This window comes from Protopterus annectens, chromosome 3.part0, assembly GCF_019279795.1.
Source record: "Protopterus annectens isolate FY-2018-M chromosome 3.part0, PAN1.0, whole genome shotgun sequence".
Lineage (NCBI taxonomy): Eukaryota > Metazoa > Chordata > Ceratodontiformes > Protopteridae > Protopterus > Protopterus annectens.
This window is the reverse complement of record NC_056731.1, coordinates 258,304,896-258,332,089: the sequence shown is the minus strand read 5'-3', so window position 1 is coordinate 258,332,089 and position 27,194 is coordinate 258,304,896.

Below are 27,194 nucleotides of genomic sequence, written 5' to 3'. Positions count from 1 at the left end.
ACATGGCTACAAACACATAGCACAAAGCGTGGTACAAACACATAGCACAAAGCCTGGTACAATACAACATATGTCCCAATGGTAGGAAAGCTGCCAACATACCAATTGCATTCTGTGAATGGTTTGTTGTAGCTGATATGGTGGGTGGAGACAGAGATGTGTATTAAGAGCTATGATAACCTTGCTGTATGAGTTGCTCAGACCTGTTTTTATGTCTTCCAGGGAAGATGGCCCACACCCGATTGCCAGCTTTCAGTGCTGCCGAAACTGATGTCATCGTAGAATACATGGTACAGCACTATGAACTGCTGTTTGGCCAGACAGCCCATGATCAGCAGGAGAGGACTGCCCTGTGGAGTGATCTAGACCACAGGGTCAGTGATGTCAGACTGCAGAACCGCAGCTATGAGCAGGTCCGGCATCATTGCACTGACCTGCTTTGCCATGTACGTCAGCATCACAATGGGGAGGGCAAGCCGCCCATCCACCCCTCAACCATGTGGAGGAGCTTCTCAGCAGCCTTGTGGCACCTGCCTGCCTACAGTACCAACAACTGGCATGGTGCAATGTGGAGGTCGGTGCTACTGACACACCGGTTGAGGAGCGTGCATGTAAGGCCCCAGGTCACATCAGTACACCACTCTTGTTTATGCATCCACCTCTGTACAGGTACATCATGCAAATCTGAGATGACATATACATACCCTGTTGCTGTGTAGTAGTAGGAATAAACAGTTGTGCATAAGCTGTAGTATTGTGGACTTCTACTGTTGATGTACCGTAATGCTGCACTCACCCTTATACAAATGCCACAGCTGTGGCCACTGACATCAATTTTCTCACACTCTTATGTAGGTCCCTCCAGGATACCACCAAGGCAGCAGCCTGTAGCCGGTGAGTATGGTTCATGTGCATGCTTGACAATGCACTGGGCATGTAATAGCTATGGGATATTCCATGCACACATCCAACACACCTACCCGTACTGCATGCTGTACACGTTCACATTTTGTTGCTGTGAAATGCACTGCATCACAGTAGAGACCATGCTTGGATATCGAAAGTGTACAACAGATACATGTAAGATAACTAACATCCTGTCATTGTGAAATGTGTCCACAGGGATGAGAAGCATGGCAGGACACATGGCCTACAATAGGGTCATGTGTGAAACAGCACCCTCATGGCTGTATCTGCACACAATCAGGTTAAGTAACTGTGGCAGATGTAACTCTGACCCCACAGCAATAGTGACAGCAGTGTGTGCATTCCAAGGGATGTGCACATGAGTAGACCTTGCAACCATGCAGAGTTGTGGGACATGTGTAGGGCAGCCCCATAGTAAGGTCTGGTGGTTGTCAGTGTAATAGTCTTGTACTGGTCATACATGCACTGCTGATGTTGTGATCTGTAAAGCAGACATCAGGCATACACAAATTATATCCGTTCACATATCATCCCAGGTATGAGTTGCTCTAACACATAGAGGCTGTGAGCATTGGAGCTGACATAACTGACACAGTACTACATATGCAGCAATGGTTTGTACACCTGTGAGGTATGGTGCACAGTATAAGGCAGGATGCAGAACAGGTCCACACTAACACTTTGTACATGGTTGCAGGGGGTAATAAGGGGAAGAGCCATCACCTACCAACACAGCCCATGCATCATACTCATGTATACTGGAGCTAGCATGAAGTCACTATAGTTGCACTGCATGCTGTTTGTTGAGCACTATATATAATGCATGCTGACAGAAGGTAATGGGAGGACTGTGTGCACAAAAGTTGTGCAACCCCACATGTAAGTGTGTATGTGGGGGGTGGGTGTGTGTTGATTGTGTCTGTAAGTGCAATCTGGTGGAGTGGAGTTTGGTTGATGCATGTCAGATGTGTGTGTACATGTGTGTCTGTTTATGTGGGTGTCCATGTATGCACAGGTGGTAGTGGGATTGATCACATGGCAGTACTTCTCCTTGGGATTGTGCTGTACATGTACATGGAGTGACACATAATACACCAGGACAACCTGTCTGATATGTGAACCCAGGACAGCTGATAGCATAACAAAGTCTGTAGCATGGAACATGCATTGGGAGGGAAAGTACACACCAGGTATACACATCATATTGCCAGCAGCATATAAATAACCAGCTACCCATGTATGCAGCACTACTAATGCAATGGGGAATTACCAGAGCACATCAGTGAGTGTATCCAGATATTACTGTTGTCCACATGATGGGTTGATTGTGCAGCAGATGCGGCATGGACTGAGCAAGATTGTAGTATGATACTCCGGTATGTGACATATGTAGTGAATGTAGCACCCCTAGGGGCCACGTACACCATGACTGGACATACACAGGGTAATACTGGATGACAGCAGTGAGGCCATGTACAACCTACTCCACTCAAGTCAGGGAGGTGATGGAGTAACAGTTCATGTGTTGTGATCACACGTGTAGGCATGGAGAGGAATGATATGTTAATGGGTAGTATTAATGAGTTTATGTTAGCAAGTGCCATGCAGGATGGGGAACATATGTAACTGAATGTGAGACTGTCTGTAAACCCAGGTAAAGGGAGGTAGTAAGGTGGACTGTCAGTGTGTGTGGATGTGTGTGTGTTTGTGTGTGTGTGTGTGTGTGTGTGTGTGTGTGTGTGTGTGTGTGTGTGTGTGTGTGTGTGTGTGTGTGTCTGTGTGTGTGTAAATGTGTGTACCATTATGCAATGCTGTACAGGTCTTAAAGTGTGCATTTGTTTCCCCTACAGGTGGCAAGGTGGGTCAGGGTACTGCCTGCATGTATTCTAAGGTAGGTGTCTGTACAGACACATATGATGATGATGATAATGGTACTGTTGAGGCACAGGTGGGATTGTCAGAAGCCAACACTGCGCCATCATATGTCATCACCCTCCTAGCCACCCCAAGCCCACACACAGTTACAGTGCTCCTACAAACCCCATCACAAGTGGCCATAGCAGAGGGACAGTTGGCGATTGGTGCCAGTGACCAGGAAAGTGTGGTGTCCATGCCAACTGTGTCTGGTCGCAGTCAGCATAGCCAGATGTCCAGCAGGGCATCACATCAGCAGATGTACTGTGTTGCTCGTGGGGGGGCCACTGGTCATCATACCCCTGGCAGAGGCGCCACAACTGGTTCCACCAGGAGTATGTTTCAGGCCATAATTGAGGCACAGGCATGTATAAAAATGTACAACAGACAGGGTCTGAGGCTGCAGAGGGCTGCTTTCTCACCTGTAAATGGCAACCTCCGTGAACTTGCTGCTGCCCTCCATGAACAGACCAAGGTCATGGATAGACAGTGGGGTGAGATGGTGGGTTTCTTCGACCGTGGTATGTCTGTGCTTGAATACGTGGTGGGAGTGGTGCGACGGCCATGTGGACGTAGGCCAGAAACACCAGCAGCTGGTGGTCAACATGGATGTGCCAGGACACCAAGCCACTTGAGTAGTGGCAGTACCAGCCCCAGCACACCACTGGGAGTGCTGTCCATGCCACACCTCAACAGGCCTCAGGCACATGGTCCTGGCCAGTCCCAGGTGGGACATGGTTCCAGCAGACGTCTGTCATCATCAGGGGAGAGTAGCACCTCAAGGTCTCTACCTGCATGTGCCCATGGAACCCCTGGCAGGCACAGTCAGCACATCCATGGTGGGAGGTGGTGAACTGCACACCCTGAAGGTATGGTCTGCAGCTGTCCAACAACACCTATATAGGGCAGCCACATGGCAGAACTGTGTGCATGCATGCCCACACACTATGCAGCCACACCTAGGGCGACCCCATACTGACACACACCACATCAACATACCCCAATAAATGATCTAAACCCCTCACCCACACGCATGGTGACATATGTATGGACCACCCTCGGCCTCTGGCAAACCAGCAACACACCATGTGCATATGATGATACCTGTGACACATCCCTGTCATCCATAGCCAGAGTTCTGTAGTGCTGGCCTGTACTTCAGGGAAGTAGATGCCAAAGAATAGCTGTGCCAGGACCGACATTGAAGTACTCCAATTGTCACTTGTCTGGAGCAGGGCCTGGACATGGCTACATTTACAGTCTGGGTTCAGTCGGTAAGTCAGTTGGCAACCCATCGAGTGACACAGGTGTTTATGGCCAGCTTCGTAAGTTTAACTATGTCTCTAGACTGGGCGATGTTGTCGAAGGCCTTGGCCAAGTCCAGATAGGCTGTGCACACCGCCTTACACTCCTCCACAGCTCCGAAGACTGAATCAAAGTAGTAAATCAGGTTCAGGAGACAAGATCGTCCCTTCACGAGCCCAACCAGGGTGGGGTCCAGTGTTTGCTAGTTGCCAATATCTTTGTTAATAAGTTGCATGTTAATGCAGTCCATGCCCTTGCAGATCAGGCTCATCAGACTGATGGGACGGTAGTTCCTGGGATCCAAGGTGGATTCCACCTTGTGGAGTGTGATAACTGTAGCTGTGCACCACTCAGTGAGATAGAAGCCTGAGGTGAGGCTATGATTACACATGGCACTTAGGTGAGATGCAGGGTTATTTTGTAGTTCATGTAGTACACAGCCCGGGATGTAATCTGGTCCCATGGATGCTGTATTCCTAGCAGTGGATACAGTGGTTTCCACCTGTGTAGTCATGATTACTGGAATGTGGCAACCTTTTTTTACTGAGATGGGCCCTTTAGGGGGTGAGAGAAGGCTGAATGTGGCAGTAAATCTGTCTGTCCAGATATTGGCAAACTCCTTTGAATCAGTATATTTAATGCCAATCTGTAGTAGCTCAGAGCAGTTCTGATCATTGCCGCATAGATCCTGGACATAACTATAGAATGCCTTGTGGTTGTCTTTGGAATCTATGGCAATTATATTTATGTAACAAGCTGTGGTGGATTATGAGAGATAGCAGCTTCTTACTGAGGCTGGTAAGTGAGCAGTTTGCATTTTGGGATTATCGTTTTTACAGCAACAGTGTTTTGTTGTATAGTTTGTTCATGGCATTTGAGCACAAGATTTGCTTCCTTGTTTGGAAGACAGTGTTTCGCTTCTGTTTGGGATGGCACAATTCATGCATGAGTGGATGTGCCCATACAGTGCCTTAGTATAGGAGTCACCAGTTGCACTTTCAGCTCCCATCTCCATGGGAGTCATGAGGTTTGTCACATCTGACTTGAGTAGCATGGCGTTGGCTTTGCAGAGGGTATTTTTGGAGGATCCTTACTAGCGGGTGGGGATGGGATGTGGATGTCAATGATGATTAAGTTATGTTCAGGCCTGACCTATGAGGGGTTGACCACTGGTGTGGAGCTTCTGACTCCCATGTTGGTAATGACCAGGTCTAGGATATTGGAGACCCTGGTTGGACAATGGATTAGTTGATCCAGGGTGTTGGAATGTATGAGTTCCAGGAACCGTTGGTAAAAGGTGGTGGTACACAAGTTTTTTTCCCAGTTAATGGCAGAGTATTTGGAATCACCCAGTATTATGGTGTTTGGTTGTATTTTAATGTTGTCCAGTATATTTATAATGGTGTGGTGAGAACCTTGGCCCATGGAGGGGGATCTGTAGCAAGCTACAATTTGGATTGCAGTCTTACCTAGTGTTAGCTGCATCTGGTGATTCTCAGATGTATTGTGTTGGACAGTAGGCTGGAGGTGTGAATGACCTTGGTGAATATGGACACTCCTTCACCTGTAGTGTTGTGGTCTCGGTTTGTTGCCCAACATGTGTGATAAGGGTTGTAAGCTGGTATTACAGGTGTGCTGTCTGGAGTGTTGAACCAGATCCCAGTTACTGCATAGATATCAATGTTCCCTATTTGCAGGTGTGGCTCAAAAAAGTGCCTTTTTAGGTTTAGACTTCTAGCATTGGGTCACATTACTGTCAATTTTGCATGCTTGTATCTGTTACAGTGGTGGTTTTGTCCTTTGAACCTTGCCTAGTTAAGGTGCTATGGGGCTGCCAAGAACTGTAGCCAGTAACCTGAATCCCAGGGGAAACACATGCAGACCATCTCTGCCAGACCATCGTGATTTGTACATCATGTCATCCCAGGCAGACAGATACTGGATCCCCTTTGAATGACATCAGACACAGCCACTTGTTTAAGTCATTGCTGTGTATATGTATATGTGTGAGCATTTATATGTATATATGTACATATATATATCCCCATATATGCATGTGGATATGAATATGTATATATATATATATATATATATATATATATATATATATATATATATATGTCTATATATATATATATATATATATATATATATATATATATATATATGTGTGTGTGTGTGTGTATAGATATGTGGATATATGTGCACACATATATGTTTACATATGTCCAGAACATGGAGTAGAGTCCTATCTCAGTACCAATAGTCCCAACACCATAGTGCAAGGGGATGTCATGGATGTATTGTGGGTATATATGTAGACTGTTGCCACTGTCATAGGGGTGTCTCAACAGGCATGTTTTGTGTGGGAGGTCACATCTGCTGTAGACATGTGCACCACTGCCTATGGAGAGACATCCTAGGGACAGCCAGTACGGACCCACTGCTAGCACAGTAATGATCCTGTGGACTACAGCAGGGATATGACCACTGTATGTGGACAGTGTGGCACTCTGTGGTCAGTCCAGAAGTGTACACATGTGCCCTTCATGCGAGACATGTGGACCACACTTCCCAATGCGGATGTTATTAGCCATATACATGCGTATAGCACAACAATACTGGGGTACATATGCCCACGCAGTGTATGCACGCACACACACCAGTCTGTCCAGACACATAATACCTGGTGCTGCTGAGTTCACATGGCCACATACTACCCAGTAGATAATGACATACATCTGTACAGCATACCACTGCTTTGTCAGACATACACAACAGATATGCTGGGCTGGCAGCAGTATGTCTTGCAAATAACTGGACATAGCAACACACTAGGTATTTACAGTAAGCTGCTATGCATGTCACAAAGCACTGGGCAAACTACAGGCAGACTGCCACAACACTGGAATACATATTGTATGGGGTATACACATGTACCTGCGATTATAGCGGGCTCAACACGCAGGTCACAGCACAGCATAGCAGACACCTGTGAGAAAATGCATACCCACATCCAATGTCAGTGCAGCCATAGCCACATATGATACACAAGCTTAACACTGGAGTGGCATGTAACATCAGATAGAACAGGACAGAGAAAAATGGCATCTACCACAGTCTGTATAGAGCCCATGGTTTGTAAGTGCAATACACATACAGTCGTCAATCATCCTAACACAGGGATCTGCAACCTGCGGATCTGGAGCCACATGTGTCTCTTCAACCCTGCTGTAGTGGCTCCTTGGATCTCTGAGGATTAATGGACACACTACTGCACAACACACACACACACACACACACACACACACACACACACACACACACACACACACACACACACACACACACACACACAGACCCAGCAATCCCAACACAGGAACACAATTATGGACATATGTTAGGTATTGTTCTTATACACTTAGTTATATTATATTTATTATATCTATATATGACCCCGTATATGCTCTATCTTCATTGCAGGTGTCAAACAGCTGTTGTGCCTCCTGATGAAATTAGGTCATTGGGTGAGGGGTCAGGAATGGCTCTTTGGATAGTGAAGGCCACAGACCCCTGCCCTACATGCACAGACAACAGTACTGTATACACAAACACATAATGTCCATGTAATGTCCTTGGAAACAGCCCCTACTACACACACCATGTCCAGCAGTCTGTTATCTGGCTGTCTGGTTATGAGGTATGATGTCAATAACTAATGGTGTACAGACCATATGCACCATACATATGTGGTCTGCATTTGCACAACACATGTGTGCAGTGTAGAAGTCAATGTATGTCACAGTGTGCTATGCCCCTGAAAGGCAGTGTATGGGGGGTATGCACCATAAGTATCCCAGGGTGTTACAACATGCAAGGACTACCAGTAGTAAGCTGCCTTAAGGTATGCGGATGTAAATTACCATACATTTCACTTTGTGAACATTGCTGGCCTACGGCATACTGGCATCAGTTTGAGTGTGATGATTTACAGTTATGCATTGTTATGTGAGAGATACCACCCATACCACCCATAGTGTCAACCCAGGTCTTTTCCCCCCCAGGGATTGCATGCGGAGTGTATTTAGAGGCCACTGGGCTATACATCTGCATTACATACTGTGGATAGTTTGTTATGCTGTGGCCACATCAGTCTTTTCTGTTGGATTACTTGAAGGCTTTGGCATGGACACCAACAGATGTGATATTTTCGGACTACTGTAATTAATGATCTATTTGAGTGTTGCAGTATTCTGTTTGTATGTATGTCAAAGCATAATCAGCTATATGACATGGCATATACAACTGTAATAGTACATACCTGAACCTTTCCTATGTATACCAAACTGTGTGTTGTGTTACATCCTTTGATTTCTCTGTGGGTTTATGTGTCAGGCAACACTTGTCTGTGGTATGGGTGACTCATACAATGTCCATCGGATGAGGTTGCAACTGCAGGGATACTGGCTGTTCAGTATGGTGTGCACCCTCTGATTATGTATCTTCCTAGACATACCTCTGTGTCTGTATGTGTAGTTACATATATATATATATATATATATATATATATATATATATATATATATATATATATAAATATGTGTGTGTGTGTATATATATATATATGAGTATCTGCATACATGTATCTGTGTTTAGTTATCATAGGACTGTTTATACTTATATATTGTCCATTCACTATGGTAGCCAGACTGTACTACATAATATGTTATCAATACCTGCCTGACATAATACAGGTGGGATGGCTTACTGTTGACATGTTGTGGCCATGTATTGTCAGGTCCTGGTTATGGCATTTGCAACAGTTGGTATTGTATTGCAGGGGGGATATCAATCCATGTAAGACATATGTTGCTTGAGCACCCTCACCCCCAATGGTGCCTCTGTTCATATATGTCTTTGTTATGTTCTCTATTATATCTATAGATATATATCTGTATATACATACATATATATATATATATATATCACATTATATATATATATATATATATATATATATATATATATATATATATATATGTATATATATTGACATGTATATGTAGACATACTTGTATAGATGTATACACACACATGCATCTACATGCTAAAGTACATTTCCTGTACTGTTGAATGATTGTGCTGAAAGAAATGTTTCCGAAGCCATCAAATGTATGTATATCTGTCATGGCTTAGTGGTAATTCTGTGGTGTGTAGGGTCCTGGGTTTGAGCCTTGCAGAGACTGTTGCTTTTGTTGCTGGGCAGAACACAGGCCGTTGGGTACAGAGTGATTAAGGCACTTTAAAGCAGTTCTAAGTGGGTGTGCATGGGTTTGTGCGGAGCTAAGCACTGCTAACTTCCGCTTACAGTGTCATACACTCAGTTGGCTTCTATATCACTTAACCTGTGCAGGCACTGCTTACCCCTGAACAAACCGGCTTACAACTGCTCAGAAGTGCCTTAATCACTCTGTGTCCAATGGGCCATGTTCTGCCCAGCAACAAAAGGGCAAGCTCCTGCAAGGGTCGAACCCAGGACCCTGCATACAATAGACAAGGTGATGTACCACTAAGCCATCCAAGATACAAAAACTCTGTTGTTGTCAGAAACATATCATCCAGTCCAGTAATGCAACAGTACAGAGAATGTATATCAACATCTAGATGTATGTCTGTGTAAATATATTAGTATCTAAACAGATACAACATATCTATATATGTAGATATATAAATATATATATATATATATATATATATATATATATATATATATATATATTTCTGAAACTATATACATATATATCAATATATATGGACATATATACATGCAAATGCCTACATTGACACATATATCTGTCTATACCTATATGTCTACATATACACAGCAGGTTACATATGTGTATGCAGATATATATATCTATGTAGTTATATACGGGCATAGTTTTATATATATATATATATATATATATATATATATATATATATATATATATATATATGTTAGCAGAAATATATATCTATATATATATATATATATATATATATATCTATATATATATATATATATATATATAGGTATATATGGCCATACATCTGTAGATAGCAATGGCAGATTAATAAACACACATATGTCCTCATGCACCGTTAATGGGGTTGAGAGGCCTCACACACTATACATCTTGTACGAATAGGCATCCCTCCTACAGCCAAACAAGTCCGCCCTGCAATACACTACCAAGTGTTGCAGATCCCATAACCAGGACCTGACACAACATGGGCACAAGATGTTACCAGTACTACATCCCACCTGTATGATGCCTGGCTGGTATTGGTAACATATCATGCAGTACAGTCTGCCTCCCATAGGAAATGTAATATGTGGAAGCCATCAACATCCTCAGGATACAGATACACTGACACAGATATGCAGATACAGACACACACACACACACACACACACACACACACATATATATATATATATATATATATATATATATATATATATATATATATATATATATATATATATATATATATATATATATATATATATATATATATATATATATATATATATATATATATATATATATATATATATATATATATATAGAGATAGACATGTGACTACACATACACATGCAGTTATATGTACAGTAAGATACATATGTAGAAGGTGCACGCAATATGGAACAGCCACTATGCCTACAGTTAACCCCTGAACGACTAGACACTGTATGGGCCATGCATACAAATGACATTTGCTGCCTGCAACATATATCCACAGAGAGGTCTTAGGAAATACACCACACACAGGTTTGCAGACATGGAAACCTTTAATTGTGTACTGTTACAGTTCTATATGCCATGTCATATAGCTGTTCAGACACTGACAACCATATAAACAGAGTAATGCAACTGCGAAACTGTTAGACTAATACAGTAGTCTGGAAAGGTTAAAAAATGTTGCTGCCCAGGCCAAGCCCTTCAAATTGTACAATAGTGAAGACAAACTGGGCCACAGGATACCAAACAATCAACAGTATGTAATGCAAGTGTATAGTTCAGCAGCCTCTATCTACACACTGTACAAACTCAGTAGGTGGTAAAGATGTCATGTGACCACATGGGTTGTAACTGCTGCATAACAAGGCATAACTGACACCATCACAAACTTACTGACAAACAGAACAGTCTGTATGCTAGGGGGCATTAGGTTTGCATTATCCCAATCCATTTAAGTAATGTAAATATATGTGACGTATATGGTACTGTACATCCAGATATCTTAAGCCAGCTCACCCCTGATACCCCCACATTTTGTAACAACCTACATCATTTATGGTGCTCCCCCCTAGACTCAATAATACCTGGCCATATACCACTGTTACACACACTGGCCTCTGGAGTGCATAAGGGCACAATTGTATTGTGTAGGTGACGCCCACACATATGTAGCCCCAACCCCACCATATGTGTGATGGATACAACAGCAGTGGACTGATGGCAGCAATGGCAGTGTGATATACTCACAGCCCACTACAGAACAACCACAGACAGCATGACATATGTGCAAAGCTTGATATGTAGGTGGAGGACAGAGGCTGGAACACAGGCACATATGTGGACAACTGCGAAAACAATGAGTGAATCCAACAGAACACTGCCACACGATAATTCCAAAACCTTTACTTGTTAACGTTTTCGTGTACAAAGAATAAATACACTTCTTCAGACAAGTATTACTGAAACCTCGTGTGAGTTTAAATATACTCACATACCAACAATTGTACTCAATTACCTAACAAATTCATCAATTAAACAATTTAACCATTTACTTTCATTTTAACCTCCTTAAAAACTGCAACTTAGTATAAAAAGCACATTAAGAAATTCTTAATTAAAAACTAATTACTTGAACCTAATTTTCTTCACTATATTGCAAACCATAAAATAGTATACAAAAAATAAGAATATTATTATATTGGACAACTGTTGCCATACACTAAGCAAGGTGCTGGTGTTACAGGATAGTCTGCAACATACCCTTAGTCAGGGAATTGAGGTTAGACACAGAAATGGATGTCGCCATGTACCGATAGCACTCAACACACACACTGCCAGTGTAATATCTGACAGAGGACCTCTGTGGTGGACAGACAAGACCTGATAGGCATAGTTCTGGCCAGCAAGAGGATAGGCCCACAGTTGTGAGCTATGCAGACAGACTGCATTCCAAGGTAACCTATTATGTACAGACACACCCTGTAACACCAGTACTATACATAGCATAACACAACTCTACTAGCAGTCTGTCTGTAGTTCCTGATCCTCATATGAATATGTGGCTGAACCCGAGTGTGCCGGTTCTCCTGTAAGAGGTATTGCTAACTGCTGTCTGTAACACTAATGGCCACACAGAGAAAGGATGTCCATCACACAGGATATGTAAAGAGACCATGCCCACATGATGTAAGGAATTATAGTGGGTGGGTGCCATGACAGTGGTAATTGGAAGTACTACTCATGTGTAATCATATATATATATATATATATATATGGCTATCTGAATAAGTGTATGCACATATATTTCCACCATTTGTCCTAGACATGGAGTGTAGCCCTACCCCAGCCCCTCTGGTCCCAATGTCATAGTTGAAGGGTATGTCAGGTATGTACAGCAGGTATACTAGTAGACTATTGCTACTGTCATTGGGATTGTCTTCACAGACATAGTGTGTGTGTGAGAGGTCACATCTGCTTATAGCATGTGTGCCATTGGCTACTGACAGACATCCTAAGGACATCATTGTACAGTACCGCTGCTAGCACATAATGCCGCTGTGGATTGCGGCAGAGATATTGGCCAATATATGTGGAGAGTCTGACACACTCTGTACAATCCAGAGGTATACACATAAGCCCTTAGTGCAAAACATGTGTACCATGCCTGACAATATGGATATAGACAGCCACGTAGATGGGTATAGCACATAACGTCTGGTATACATTTGCCACCATAGGTTATGCATTCACACACCTCTGTCTGGCCTGACACATAATGGCCGCTGGTACAGGGGTGCCATGGCCGCATACTACCCACTAGATATTGACATACATCAGAACAGCATCTCACTGCTCTGTCTGACATACATGACTGGTAAGGGAGGCCTGGCAGCAGTACATCTGGCAAGTAACCGCACATGACAACTCACTGGGTAAGTACACTAACCTGCTAGACATGTAACAATGCACTGTGCAGGCTGCAGGCAGACTGGCCCAACACTGGCTTACATTTCCTATGGGGGAATGCACACGTACCTGCATATAAAGCAGGCTCAACAGGCATGTCACAGCACAGGGTAAGATACACTTGTGTGAAAGTGCATAACCACACCCAATGTAAACACAGCCACAGCCACATATGGTTAGCTAGCATAATATTTCAGTATATGGACTATCTGTTTTACACCTTCCTCATATGTGCCACTCATAGACTGAGCCTACATATACTGGGCTGCTGCACAGTTTGGTCTGATGGCTGTGTGTGGTATGGGACATGTGTGTGTGTGTGTGTGTGTGTGTGTGTGTGTGTGTGTGTGTGTGTGTGTGTGTGTGTGTGTGTGTGTGTGTATGGCCCTACAAACATGTACGCCAATACAGTACCATACAGTGGAGTGGCATGTAACATCAGGTAGGAGGGGAACTAGAACAATGACATCTACCACAGTCTATACACAGGCTACAGTACATATTAACAATACACACACTGTTGACATTCACCATAAGTACACAGGCCTCAGTACTGTACCAACATCCAAAGAATGTCCAGCTTATGTAATGAAATATAACCCCTACTGTACATAACATGTGTAGCAGTCAGATATATCACTGACTTGTTATCAGATATGATGACACTAATTATGGTGTAAAGCACGTGCACCACTTCATGCACAAAATATGTACAAAGGTTGGCAGAGGTGTGGCTGGAAGCACATACACAGGGCGAGTATTGACATGTTGCTGTGATAACTGCATACATTTACTGTTGTAAAAGGGTTTGTTGTGACATATGTCCTATGAGGGATATGATGTCAGTGACTATCACAGCTTTCACCATTTACAGACTGCAATCCTCACACTACCTTCTGCAGTCCACAGATAGATGCTCTGTCAGTAACACATGAAACCAAAGACACAACACTGCCCAGTCTGCAGATGAACCTACAGATGGGGATTCCTCATAAACATGGAACTGACATGGCAGGTATTGAGACATGTACGACAGCCATATCCACACAAACACTGTTAAACTAACATTACTCCAAATGCAGTATAGCAGTACTTGTAGTCTGTAGTCAGGTCAGGCACATCCCCCTCCTGTTTGTTGCCCTCTTTCCACAGTGTATGTTGTTAGAGGTAAACCCCAATCCATCCAAGATGCTGTTTGCCAAACAAAAGCTCTAGTTCCTGCTCACAGTGGATGAAAAGGGCCAACACCACCATGATGTTCCTAGATATTGGAGTGTGTTTCCATGCAATTGGCTATGTTTTTGTTACCACAGCTGTTTCACGTGCAATCAGCTAGGGGAGGGCTGCAATTCATGCAGAGGCCATCAGCTGATCATGAGCATCACTTAAAATACACATGCTGCTGCCTAAGCAAAGCAGGTGTAGGTCTCCACATCCACCAGAGAGGGGGTGGGAGAGGCAGACAGAAGCAATGACATATCAGGGAGGGGTGTGAGAGTAAAACTGAAGCATGTTTGTGTCACAAACCTACTGACACAGGGTATCAAACCCCTGACAACTATGTAGTGCTATCACAGTTCAATGCAGTTATTGGCTGCGCCACATGGGTTACCTGGTGTGGAGCACTCAGAACATATATGTGATGGTGAGTGACATCTGCAACAGGGATACTATAGCTATATGGTAGGTGATGTACACATGCCTGTCCACATGAACAGGTGTCAGCGTCAACACAGCCACACTCTCACAGGGACACACACACACACTGACACACTTGGCAAGGCCAGGAGTAAAACTCATTAGTAGTGGGATTGCCACAACACATCACTGTGCATGCACCACATGGGTCATACGGGGGGTTGTATGGGCAAAGGGTATGGGGAAGTGTTTGACATCAGACAGCATGCTGCAGTATGCCCATAGGGGTTGTAGGGAGTGTGGATGTGAACATATGCACCATACAACACATACACAAACACACAAGGTGCCAGTACTGACATGCATGGGTGCATGTCTGCATGGGTGTGTAGTGGTCGACTGTGCCAGACGGCTGTACAAGGCTAGGCAATGGGTGTATCTTGGCATCACGCCACATGACAATGGTCTGCATTGTGGCTCAGGGCTGTAGTGTCTGCATTTGTCCACACAGGTGGGTATTGTATCCCCCATCCAGTCACCTGGGTGACTATTGTGTGTGGCCACTGCTGTGCATCGCTTGCCATGTATGTCTTCCTTAGTCCATGACATGGACAGTGTCTGGGATGTGCATACCTCCCACATGCATGTACAGTGACATGTGGAACTGTACCTGGGGTGTCTGGCCCATGTTGTGAACACAGATTATCATTAGATGTGCCAGTCTTGTGCACCTGTGGTGGGAACTTGTAATGGCTGGCAGGTTTACCCTGCACCTACATTGAGAGCATGCTAACAGCATTCCCTGGTGTTGGTGGCATCTGTCCATACAGGGCATGTTATGTCTGTTGTGGGTCACATGTGATGGCACCACAGGTGGTGCAGGTGTCCACTGGGGAACATGGGGAGGTGCACTGTCTGCATGTATGTGCATATTGGACAGAGTGACATGCCCTCTGTAGCCCACTGCTATCACTCCATAGTTACTATCAGTGGCCAATACACAGTGTACTACCCACATATTGGCTGTGCCTAGGCATGTGTGTGTGTATGAGACATGGGTTGAGAGTGTGCTCTGGGTGATACTGGGTTTGCTAACTGTGATTGCCTGGCCTTGATGTCACATGTATGGGCATGGCTTTGCACCCCAGCCTCTCAGCCATTTCACATCTGTTATACCTGTACGGCGGACATTGTGATATATAGTAGGACCACCATATAAGTAATATGCAAAACCCACTCCACATTGGCCACAGGTGTCACACACTCACAATCACCTTTACACAGGATACGAGTTACAAACATACACAAGCACACACACACCTGTCATGTCTGGGAGTAGAACCCCTACCTAACTAGTTTATTACACTACATCACTATGCAGTTATAGTATGCGCCACGGACATTACTGGAGTATGCCTTTCCCAAAGGTGTATTTCACAATGATGGACATCAGCAGGATTGCCAAAGATGAGCATTTGAAATGTACTGTGTGCGACTAGCCTAAAATGCATTGCTCCCTACACAGACAGTGACACACACACAAAACATCCACAACCTACATGTGTGGGTATAGAACCCCTAACAGAGGTCTATATCACACTACAGCATGGAGCTGTTATAGGACACACCATGGGGATTACTAGAGAACTCCTTCCCCAAAGGTGTGTTTCACAATGAATGTCATCAGCAGGATTGCCACAGTAGGCCATTTGAAATGTACTGTGTGTGACTAGCCTAAAAGGCATTGCTCCCTACACAGACAGTGACACACACAAAACATCCAAAACTGTCATGGTGGGGGTTGGGACCCTACCATGGTTCTACTTCCCACTACAGCAGTACGCAGTTACAGGACATGCTACGGAGATTACTGGGCTACAACATTCCCAGAAGTGTTTTTCTAGGTGGGTGACATCAGCAGCCTTGCCAAAGTTGGTATGTGAATTGTAAGGTGTGTGAGTACCCTAAAAAGCATTGCTCTCTACTCAGTCAGAGACAGACAGACATGCACACAAACTCACATACACACAGTTGTCAAGTCTGGGGTTTGAACTCCTACCTAATTACTTCATCACACTACAGCAGTATGCAGTTACAGGATGTGCTACGGAAATTACTGAGCTTCAATCTTTCTAGAGGTGTATTTCTAGGTGGGTGACTCAGTAGCCTTGCCAAAGTTCAGTATATGAATTGTAAGGAGTGTGATTAGCCTAAAAGGCATTGCTTTTTACACAGTCAGAGACAGACAGACACACACACAGTTGCCAGGTCTGAGGTTAGAACTCCTACCTAACTAGTTTATCACATTACAGCAGTACACAGTTATGGGATGCACCACATAGATTAGTGGGCTACAACTCTCCCATTGGATGATCTCAGCAGGCTTGCCATAGTAGTGCTATGGGGAGGGCGGTGTGTGCATGGGCCATAACCCATTCATCTAGGGGTGACACGCCACATGCGGCCACACATGGGGTCATATGTCACAGGTACATGTATACAGCTACTAGATGACTACTTCCTTGTACAGTCATGCTGCACAGCTGGCACATGCATCACATAGTCTGTAGTTCTGACAGGTACTGGTCACTAGTATCTGCAGTGAATGAAATCTGCACCTCATATGTTTTGGGCCCTTTGGCTGTGTGCTGGGTTGGACAGGCCTGGATGGCTCCTTGTCATGGTCAATCTCTTCCACATATCTATGTCCATCTGCCTTAGGCTTATTATAGTGTGTTGTCCTTACATATATGTCTTTATTCCTATCCACTGTGTGTGCAAGGCATGTGTGGTGCATACTGACAAGTGTCTGCACTAACAACTGCAACTGCCAGATATGTCTGGTCCACTGATGTTTGCAGACATGGCCTTCATGTGTTTAAGTGTGTGAGCATGCCCAGTATGACCTTTCAGTATGTTGTTGACTGACATTGCCTTCATTTTAGGTGTGTGAGCATGCCCAGTATGGCCATCTGTATTGCATGTGTGGATCAAGTCCAGGTAGTTTGTACTGCAGTGCTGACCTTTGTGTTGTACACTGACAGGTAGCATGCTGTGTCTCCAGGGTATCCATTGATCATTTGGCATTGACTTTTGCTACATTTCAGCATAGCGGTGGGGGTACACCTGACTATTTCTAAATGTCTACACAGGATTGGGGGGGCACACCTGACTGTTACTATATTTCGTTGTAGGATTGAGGAGGGCACACCTGACTATTTATACATTTCTACACAGGAGTGGGGGGGCACACCTGACTGTTACTATATGTCTAAGTAGGATGGGGGGCACACCTGACACTTGTACAAATTTGCTAGGACTGTAACGGTATGTAAGGTACTCCATTTCAGTCTGTAGTCTTACCTATCATGCTGGCCAGAGGAATACCAGTGTACTACAGTTTTTAGCTTTTAATTACCTACATATTAGTTTCTGACTTCCTAGCCTTCACAACTGACATCCCACTGCCTGGCCTGCTGTAGTCTGTCTGTGTAGGCCTGGGGGGGGGGGGTTACCCATAGCCCTCATTCAGAGGCCGTAGTACAGCATTTGTTTGTATTTGTCTACACCTGTCCTGCTGGCTGTGACTGTTGTTGGGTATGTGACCCCCTCTCCTGACTAGCAAGTGTGAGTCACTTACCTTGTGGGTGTCCCAGTATTGAGGGTGGTGCTGTCTATGTCGGATGCACATAGTACACTCCATACACATGGTTAGGCACAGGTAGTGTAATGTTTAAAATCCCTTTTACTGTATGTGAGAGTCAGAGAGGTCCCAGGTCCCTCCCGTGTCAGTGTATGTGCTATGCATTGCCTCTTTGCCAGGGCCAGGGCATACTGGGCATGCCTCCTTCTGCCTTCTGGGGCAGGCTCAGGTTGTTCCTCCTCTGAGTCACTCTGTGCCTGTGCAGGCCTTGGCAGTGGTGGGAGGCTGTGTGGTCCTGCCCCATGCTGTTCCTGCTGAAGCTGTTTCCACAGGATCATATTGTGTAGCATGGCACATACAAGGACAATTTGGGTACATGTAGTTGGTGAGTACTGCAAGCCTCCACCGGATGTGTCCATAGGTTCATAGGTTCATAGGTTGGTACTAGGCTATCGGCCCTAGGGCCTATACAAGCCTAACCATAACAATTCCCTGGCTATTTCTTCCCACACTATTTACTTTCCTGGACCCCTGTCTAGCAGGGCAACTGACGTGATCCCCGGGGTGAATGTCCTTTCTTCCATCCAAATATCAAGGTTCCTTTTGAAGAGGGCCAAAGAGGTGCTCTGCTTGACCTGTATGGGCAGTCTATTCCAGAGTCCGGGGAGTCTCTGGGTCAGGAACCTATCCCTCCAGCATGTTTTGTTTATTGTGATGACAAGGTTTAGATTCCTTGAGTGTGTGGCTTTGAGGGATTGGGATTTCTTTAAGTGTAGCATGTCCAACAGCTCTCGGTTTGACATGGCCTTGTATGTTAAGCAGAGATCGCCTCGGAATAGACAACAGAGTATAGCTGGAGTTTTTTAAGGCGGTTAGCATAGGGCATCTGCTTTAGGCCTGTGATTCTTTTAGTGAGGTATTTTTGCGGCCTTTCCAGTTGTTGCAGATATTTTGAGAGGTACATACCAAATGGGGCATTGTATTCTATAATGGGTCTAATGAGGGATGAGTACAGTGGGACAATGACCTCCTTTTTTCTTGATGAAAAGCCCTTAGTGATGAGGTGTGCCGCATAGCAGGATTTACTAACTGTTGTGGCAATGTGGTTATTGAAGGTGAGACTACTGTCCACCTGTCTCCCTAAGTCTTTTATCACACTTTCAGTGTTTAGTGTACTGCCACCTATGTGGTAATTTATGGGTACATGTTTTTTCCTGAAGGGGACAACTATACATTTCTTGGCATTTAGCTTGAGCCCATGGCTCTGGCACCAAGCATCTGTTTCTGTAATGCCCTTTTTTAGAGTATCCACGTCATTTAGGGATTCAATAATGGCTCCCAGTTTGCAGTCATCTGCAAACTTTGTTAGCCAGAGTCCATTAGTGTTGGCCTGTACTTCAGAGAAGTAGATGCCAAACAGGAGAGGTCCCAGAACTGAATCCTGAGGTACTCCACTTGTCACTTGTCTGGAGCTGGATTTGGAGTCAGCTACTTTTACAGTGTTTGTTCTGTCAGTAAGCCAGTTGGCAACCCATCGAGTGACGTAGGGATTAATGCCTAGCTTAGTAAGTTTATCTATGATTTCAGAGTGGGGGGATGGTGTCAAAGGCCTTGGCGAGGTCCAGATAGGCTATGTGGACTGCCTTACCCACGTCCATGGCTCTGAAGACTGATTCAAAGAAGTCAGTCAGGTTCAGAAGACAAGATCGGTCCTTCACAAACCCAAACTGGGTGGGGTCCAGTGTTTTCAGGTTGCCAATGTCTTTGTTTATAAGTTCCATGATAATACATTCCATGGTCTTGCAGATCAGGCTTGTCAGACTGATGGGGAGGTAGTTCCCGGGATCCAAGGTGGATCCCCCCTTGTGGAGTGGGATAACTGTAGCTGTGCACCACTCAGTGGGGCACAAAGCCTGAGGTGAGGGTATAATTAAACATGACACTTAGGTGAGGTGCCAGTTCATTTTGTAGTTCATGTAGTACACATCCCAGGATGTCATCTGGTCTCATGGATGCTGTATTCTTAGCTTTGGAGAGTGTGTTTTTTACCTATGTGGCCAATATTACCAGAATCTGGCAATCTTCCAGTATTGAGATGAGTCATTTAGGGGGTGAGAGGGGGGTGAAGTTTGCACTGAATCGATCTGCCAGGATATTGGCAATATCCTTGGGATCAGTATATTTAATGCCATTCTGTTGTAGCTCAGAGCAGATCTGAGCATTGCCATTTAAATGCTTGACATAGTTATAGAATGCCTTGTGGTTGTCTTTGGAATCTTTGGCAATTTTATTTTCATAACTAGCTTAAGGATTTTATAAGGGATCTCAGCTTCTTACTGAAGCTGGTAAGGGAGTTTTTTGCATCTTGGGATTTTCCTCTTTTCTGCAACAGTTTCTTCCTTTTGTTGTAAAGTTTGTTTAGGGCAGGGGACCACCAGATTGGCTTCCTCTTTTTGGAGGAGAGCATCTTGTTTCTATTTGGGATGGCACAATTTATGCATGAGTGGATGTGCTCATACAGTGCCTTAGTGTAGGACTCAGCAGTCGAACTTTCAGTTCCCATCTGCATGGGTGTCATGGTGTTTGTAACTTCTGACTTGAGTAGCATGAAGTTGGCTTTGGAGAAGTTTTTTATGGAGGTTTCCTTACTGGGGGTGGGGTGGGATGTGGATGTTAAGGGTGATTAGCTTATGGTCTGACCTGACCAATGAGGGGGTGACCACAGGTGTGGAGCATTGATTTCCCATGTTGGTAATGACCAGGTCTAGGATATTGGAGCCTCTGGTGGGACTATGGATTAGTTGATCCAGGGCATTGGAATTTATGAATTCCAAGAACCGTTGGGCAAAGGTTTTGGTATATGAGTAGTTTTCCTAGTTAATGGCAGGGTAGTTGAAATCACCCAGTATTAGGGTGTTTGGTTGTATATTAATATTTTCCAGTATGGTTAGAAAGGTGTAGTGAGAATCTTGGGGCTTGGTGGGGGATCTGTAGCTAGCTACAATTTGGATTGCAGTCTTACCTAGTGTTAGTTGCACCTGGAGAATTTCAGATGCATTGTGTTGGGCAACTAACCTGGTGATGTGAATATCCTTGGTGAATATGGACACTCCTCCACGTTTAGTGTTTAGATCCTGGTTTGGTGGCCGAAAAGTGTGGTAAGAATTGTAGCCTGGTATTGCAGGGGTGCTCTCTGGAGCCTTGAACCAGGTCTCAGTTACTGCACAGATATCAATGTTCTCCATTTTTAGGAGTGCCTCGAGAGAGTGCATTTTGAGATTTAGACTTGTAGCATTGAGTAGCATTACCTTCAGATTTTGCATGTTTGTACCTGTTACAGTGGTGGTTTTGTCCTTTGACCTTTGCCTAAAAAAGGCACTATAGGGGTGGCAAGAGCCTTAGCCAGTAACCTGAATCCCAGGGGCAACAGGTGCAGACCATCTCTGGCAAAGCATCATGCTCTGTCGATCATGTCGTCCCAGGCATACAGATACTGGATCCCCTTTGAATGACACCAGAAGCTTAGCCAATTGTTGAAGTCAATCATTTTGTCCTTATATTGTGGTATCATTCTGGGCGAAGGCAGGATGGTACTCAGGGCTGGGGCCATTTCTGCTTTGGCCACATGATCCGAGAGCTCTTCCATGTCTCTTTTCATGTAGTCCAGGGAGGTATGTCTCAAGTCATTCACTCCAACATGGACAATGACAGAGTCATATTTGTACTTGTTGTAGAGTGACTTGAGTGCATGAGTTATGTCGTGTATCCTGGCACCCGACAGGCAGCTCACTGTAATTTTCTCCTGGTTCAGCCTGGTGAGTGGGACATCAGTGTGCTTGAATATAGAGTCACCTATGACTAAAGTGTTAGGTACATTGTCTTGCCTTAGGGGCTTTTGCTGGGTGGCACACTGGTGTTGTGAGCTATGTGACACTTTGGTTGTGATTGGTGTTTGTTTGCGTTTCAGCTTCGGAGGTCCTTGTTGCTTGGGCAGGTTACAGTTAAGGCCCTCCGCATATGTGGATTTAGTGTTGCTATGTGTGGGTGTTGGTGGTGTGAGTTTAGAAGGGCTATGTGTCATGTTACCGGACCCGTGACTTAAGCATCCCAAACACACGCTCTATTATGATTCTTGTTTGTGTATGTGCCTCATTATGGAGTTCTTTTTCGAGTGTGTGTGCATTTCTGATGGGTGTCATCAGTCATGGCTCCAGTGCATATCCAGCATCCCCCACTAGGTGACCCTGTGGGATGTCCCCACTGGCAAATCACTGGTACAGTTGCATCAGATGCCAGATGTGGGAATCATGATAGCTTCCAGGGCAGCCAGCACACACGTTGAGAATTATGCCCTGGGCATCACACACAACATGGCAGTTAATAGAGGGGAAGCCCTTGCAGTTGATGTAGACCCTACCTTGCTCACCGGGTGGTGCTTTGATGCATATGTGCATGCAGTCTATTGCACCCACTACCTCAGGGTATACTGCTATTTGGTGGAAGAGACACATATTGCTAGCCACCGCCTCACGGGTGATGGTGAAATATACGTGCTCACCAACATGTGCTGACATGGCATCCAGGAACTGGTGGAGTACCCTGGATTCTGATGCCTGTGAAATCCCCATCATATCGCCAGTTGGCCTTTGGAAGGTACCTGTAGCTAGTATTCTTAGGCCTACACATACCTTGGTGTCCACTGGGATAGGTTCCCCTCTGTTAGTTCTGTCTGTGAGGCATGGCTGGCACAGCTTAACAATCTGCTGTAGGAGGTCCCTGTCCACCCTATAGTGTTCCACTATCTCCAGCTCATGTAGCCCTTCATAGGTTAATCTGGGTCTGTACACTCTTCTCCATCTCCTCACTGTGGGTTGGTCGGCAGCATTCACATCCTCACCACCCTCAGCCTCTTCCAAAATTTGTATGATAGCTATTGCAGCCCCTAACATTTTGCTGTTTTGAGTGTTAAAAGTTCCCCACTTGTTTACACCGGTGGTGTTAAAAAACAGAAGGCTAGGTGCTTGCATAGTTTATAGTAGTGTTCTGGGCTGGTCTGGTCTGCTGCCTGTGTAATTGGCTGGTTCTGCTACGTTTCACCTGGAAGCTAAGCTAGTACTCTTTGATTACCTTCCTTTTGCTGTTTTCCCTTCCCATTGCCCTACTCTTTAAGCCCGGGGGCATGCTGCACCATCAGAGTACTCAAATATGCACACTGCTGCTATTTCTTAGTTTAACTTCCTTTTTCTTCCTGTAAAACCCGATGTGCGGTGCGCACACCCACTTACACTTTGTCAAGAGTGCTAGGCAGGTTTAGACACATCAAAAAGGAGAAATCTCTCAGTACTGGATTAAGTAACCAATGAGCAATAAATCCAGAGTGTAACAAAAAACACACGTAGGTTACACACAGCAGGTATATTTAATAGAATACTTTTTGTATTTATTATTTTTTCTATTAAATATACCTGCTGTGTGTAACCTACATGTGTTTTTTGTTACACTCTAGGTTTAGACATGCCCCCTAGCTTAGCTGTGCTATGCTAGAAGCAAACCCGAGCCACAGGGCTCCAATCCATTTACAGTATGCCTGACACACCCACCTATGATGTCACCTACCTCCTAATCTTGCACCAAGCTATTCATACTCTTACACTGTTGGGACCTGCCTCACATGCTGGGATTCACTATCCTTCCCCTCATTTGTATAGGATTGCCTGCTAATGCCTAGATACATGTGTCACACTGAGCCTCTCCCCTTAGCAACCACTATTCACTGGCTAGGTTGTCTTTTGCCTGCCATTGACTTGCATGGCAAAACACTGATTTTAGTTAGAATGCTTGTTTTAGGTTTATTTTCTTATTTTCTTACCAATCCCGTTTGCGCACCGCTGCCCTATGCTTAAACAGCAGAGATCGACAGCAATAAAATAAACGTTTAGTTTTTTTACTTTTTGTATTGTTTGCAATGCCAGTGGCCTTATACTTGGCCATCGGCATGCTTCCTCAATAATATACAGCCTTTATTTGGAGCAGTTATGTCTCTGTTTTGGACTTTGCAGAACTGTACTCGGTCACTAACAGAGTACATTTCTGCAGATTACACTAGTCCTGCACGGTCTCATTCCAGATTCCTGGATAGCAGATTTACCTCATTTGCATGGCTTTCACCTGCAAATGGTGTAATTTGCATACAGGGGCTGTGAACGTGCAGGACTAGTGCAAAAGCGCTCGTGCACGTCAAACGGGTGCGTACATGCATCGCTCAGCCACCATATTGCTAACATTACCTCTTACATTAATCATGCACGCCATGCAAGGCTTGCAGAATCCGGGGATTAATCTTTTGGTTTTTCAGTCTTCTGAAGTAGACCTATATATATATATATATATATATATATATATATATATATATATATATATATACATAATATATATATATATATATGTGTGTGTGTGTGTATGTGTGTGTGTGTGTGTGTGTGTATGTATATGTACTGTTTATATACATATATATAAAGGGTAGAAAATATATAAAATTAGTGCTTATGATACAAAAATAAAAGATTTTGAGCCAGTTTTTTAAACAAAGCAGTTTCACTCATACTCCATGTAAATGTTCCTTTAGAGATGATTTTGAATTTGGATTACTCCTGACATCACTTGGTCATTTGTTCCACATTGTGAGTCCCAATGTATTGAAAACACTTTATCTTATGGCATCCTTTAACCTAGGATGTGCTAAGAGGAGTCACTCATCATATATATATATATATATATATATATATATATATATATATATTATCGCAACCAGATTTTTACGACAACAGTGGTTGCTTCTGGATCAGTGAATGTGCAAGTTAATGTGCTTGAAATGGAAAACGGTGTGTTTTCTTTAACAAAATAGGTTGTTTTCTGGAGTGCTACCAACACAAAGTACACAACATACTGTTGTTGTTTCTTCATGCTCTTTACTAGGGGCAGCATTTTGCTGCATTGCAAGGCTGCCCACTGAATGTTCTTTGTCAGCCCATGCTGTGAAATAACGGCATTCTACATGCATTCCTTCCAGTTTGGCTTCAATTGTCAGGGCTGCTGTAGCATCCTCTACTGCCGTAGCTGAATGCAAGAATTGGTTAAGGCATTCAGTAGCGGCTTGCCAGTAACAGCAGGTATTCAGGCTTTTGAGGAATGCAGTTATTTTTTACATGTGCATTTTTTAAGCGTAGTGGAAAGTTGTCGGATCAGAGATATATGCATCTTTTTTGAATTTGGCACCCTCGCTGCAATGTTTTGGCCCTTTTTTCCCTCAATTCCAACTTATACGACATGACTGAACTGATTTTATTTGGAAATCAAACACAATGCCTCTTAGCACTTGGATCCTGATCATGACAAATGTTCGTTAATGTTGATAAAATGTAATACAGAGTGTTTTCTTTTAACAATACACCTTATTTTCTGGACTACTATCAGTACAATGTGCAAGGTATGCTGTTGTTCTTTCTACTGGCACCCGTGTCGCTTCCTGCAAGTCTACCCGTTGAACGATGTGCCAGTAAACACCATTAAGAAAGAACAACAGCATGTCTTGCACATTGTATTGATAGCAGTCCAGAAAATAAGGCATACTGTTAAAAGAAAACACACTATATTACATTTTAACAACATTAACGAACATTTGTCATGATCGGGAAGCAAGTGCTATTACTGCGAAAATCTGGTTGCGATAATACGTAAGTACTATATATATATATATATATATATATATATATATATATATATATATATATATATATATATATATGGGTCCACTTCTGAATCTTGAATAATGAAATATCAAATTTCAGTATTTTGGGACCAGAATTTCGAAACAGTGCAAATACAAAGATACTCAATACCGAAACATCGAAATGTCATAAAACACAAAACACAAGTAAAAATCCAATGCTCTTCCAACATAAAAAAAACACTGATAACCTCAAAACAAACAAACACAACTGAGGTCACACTAACTCGAAAAAAAAAAACACAGACCTACTTTCACGTGCCCTACACTCCCACTGCACATTGTCATAGTTACACTCAGTAATAAAATACACACACTACACATGTACAAAAATCACCACTTTCAACATTACCACACATACACTCCCACCTGCTTACCCCAACCTACTTCTAAAACTCCCACAAAAAATAGAAAGTGACAAATTTCTACGCAAAACCCTTCAAAATAAAACACCTACCTGAATCTCCTTACATAACCATGCTACGTGTCTGTGCTTCTTGTAACATTCACTAGATACATTGGCATGGTTAATTCATTAAAGGTTGGTATATATGTATTCTGCTGTAGAGATACAAAGTCTGATTATTACAGTGTTAGAAATGTGAACAGTTAACAGTGAACTGCAACAACAATAACAGTTAATGAGAACAGATAGGGTTAGTAGAAGGAAAAGAAACTTATGACAGCTGTATCAAATCTAAGAAGCGCAGATCTTGTAGGGAATAG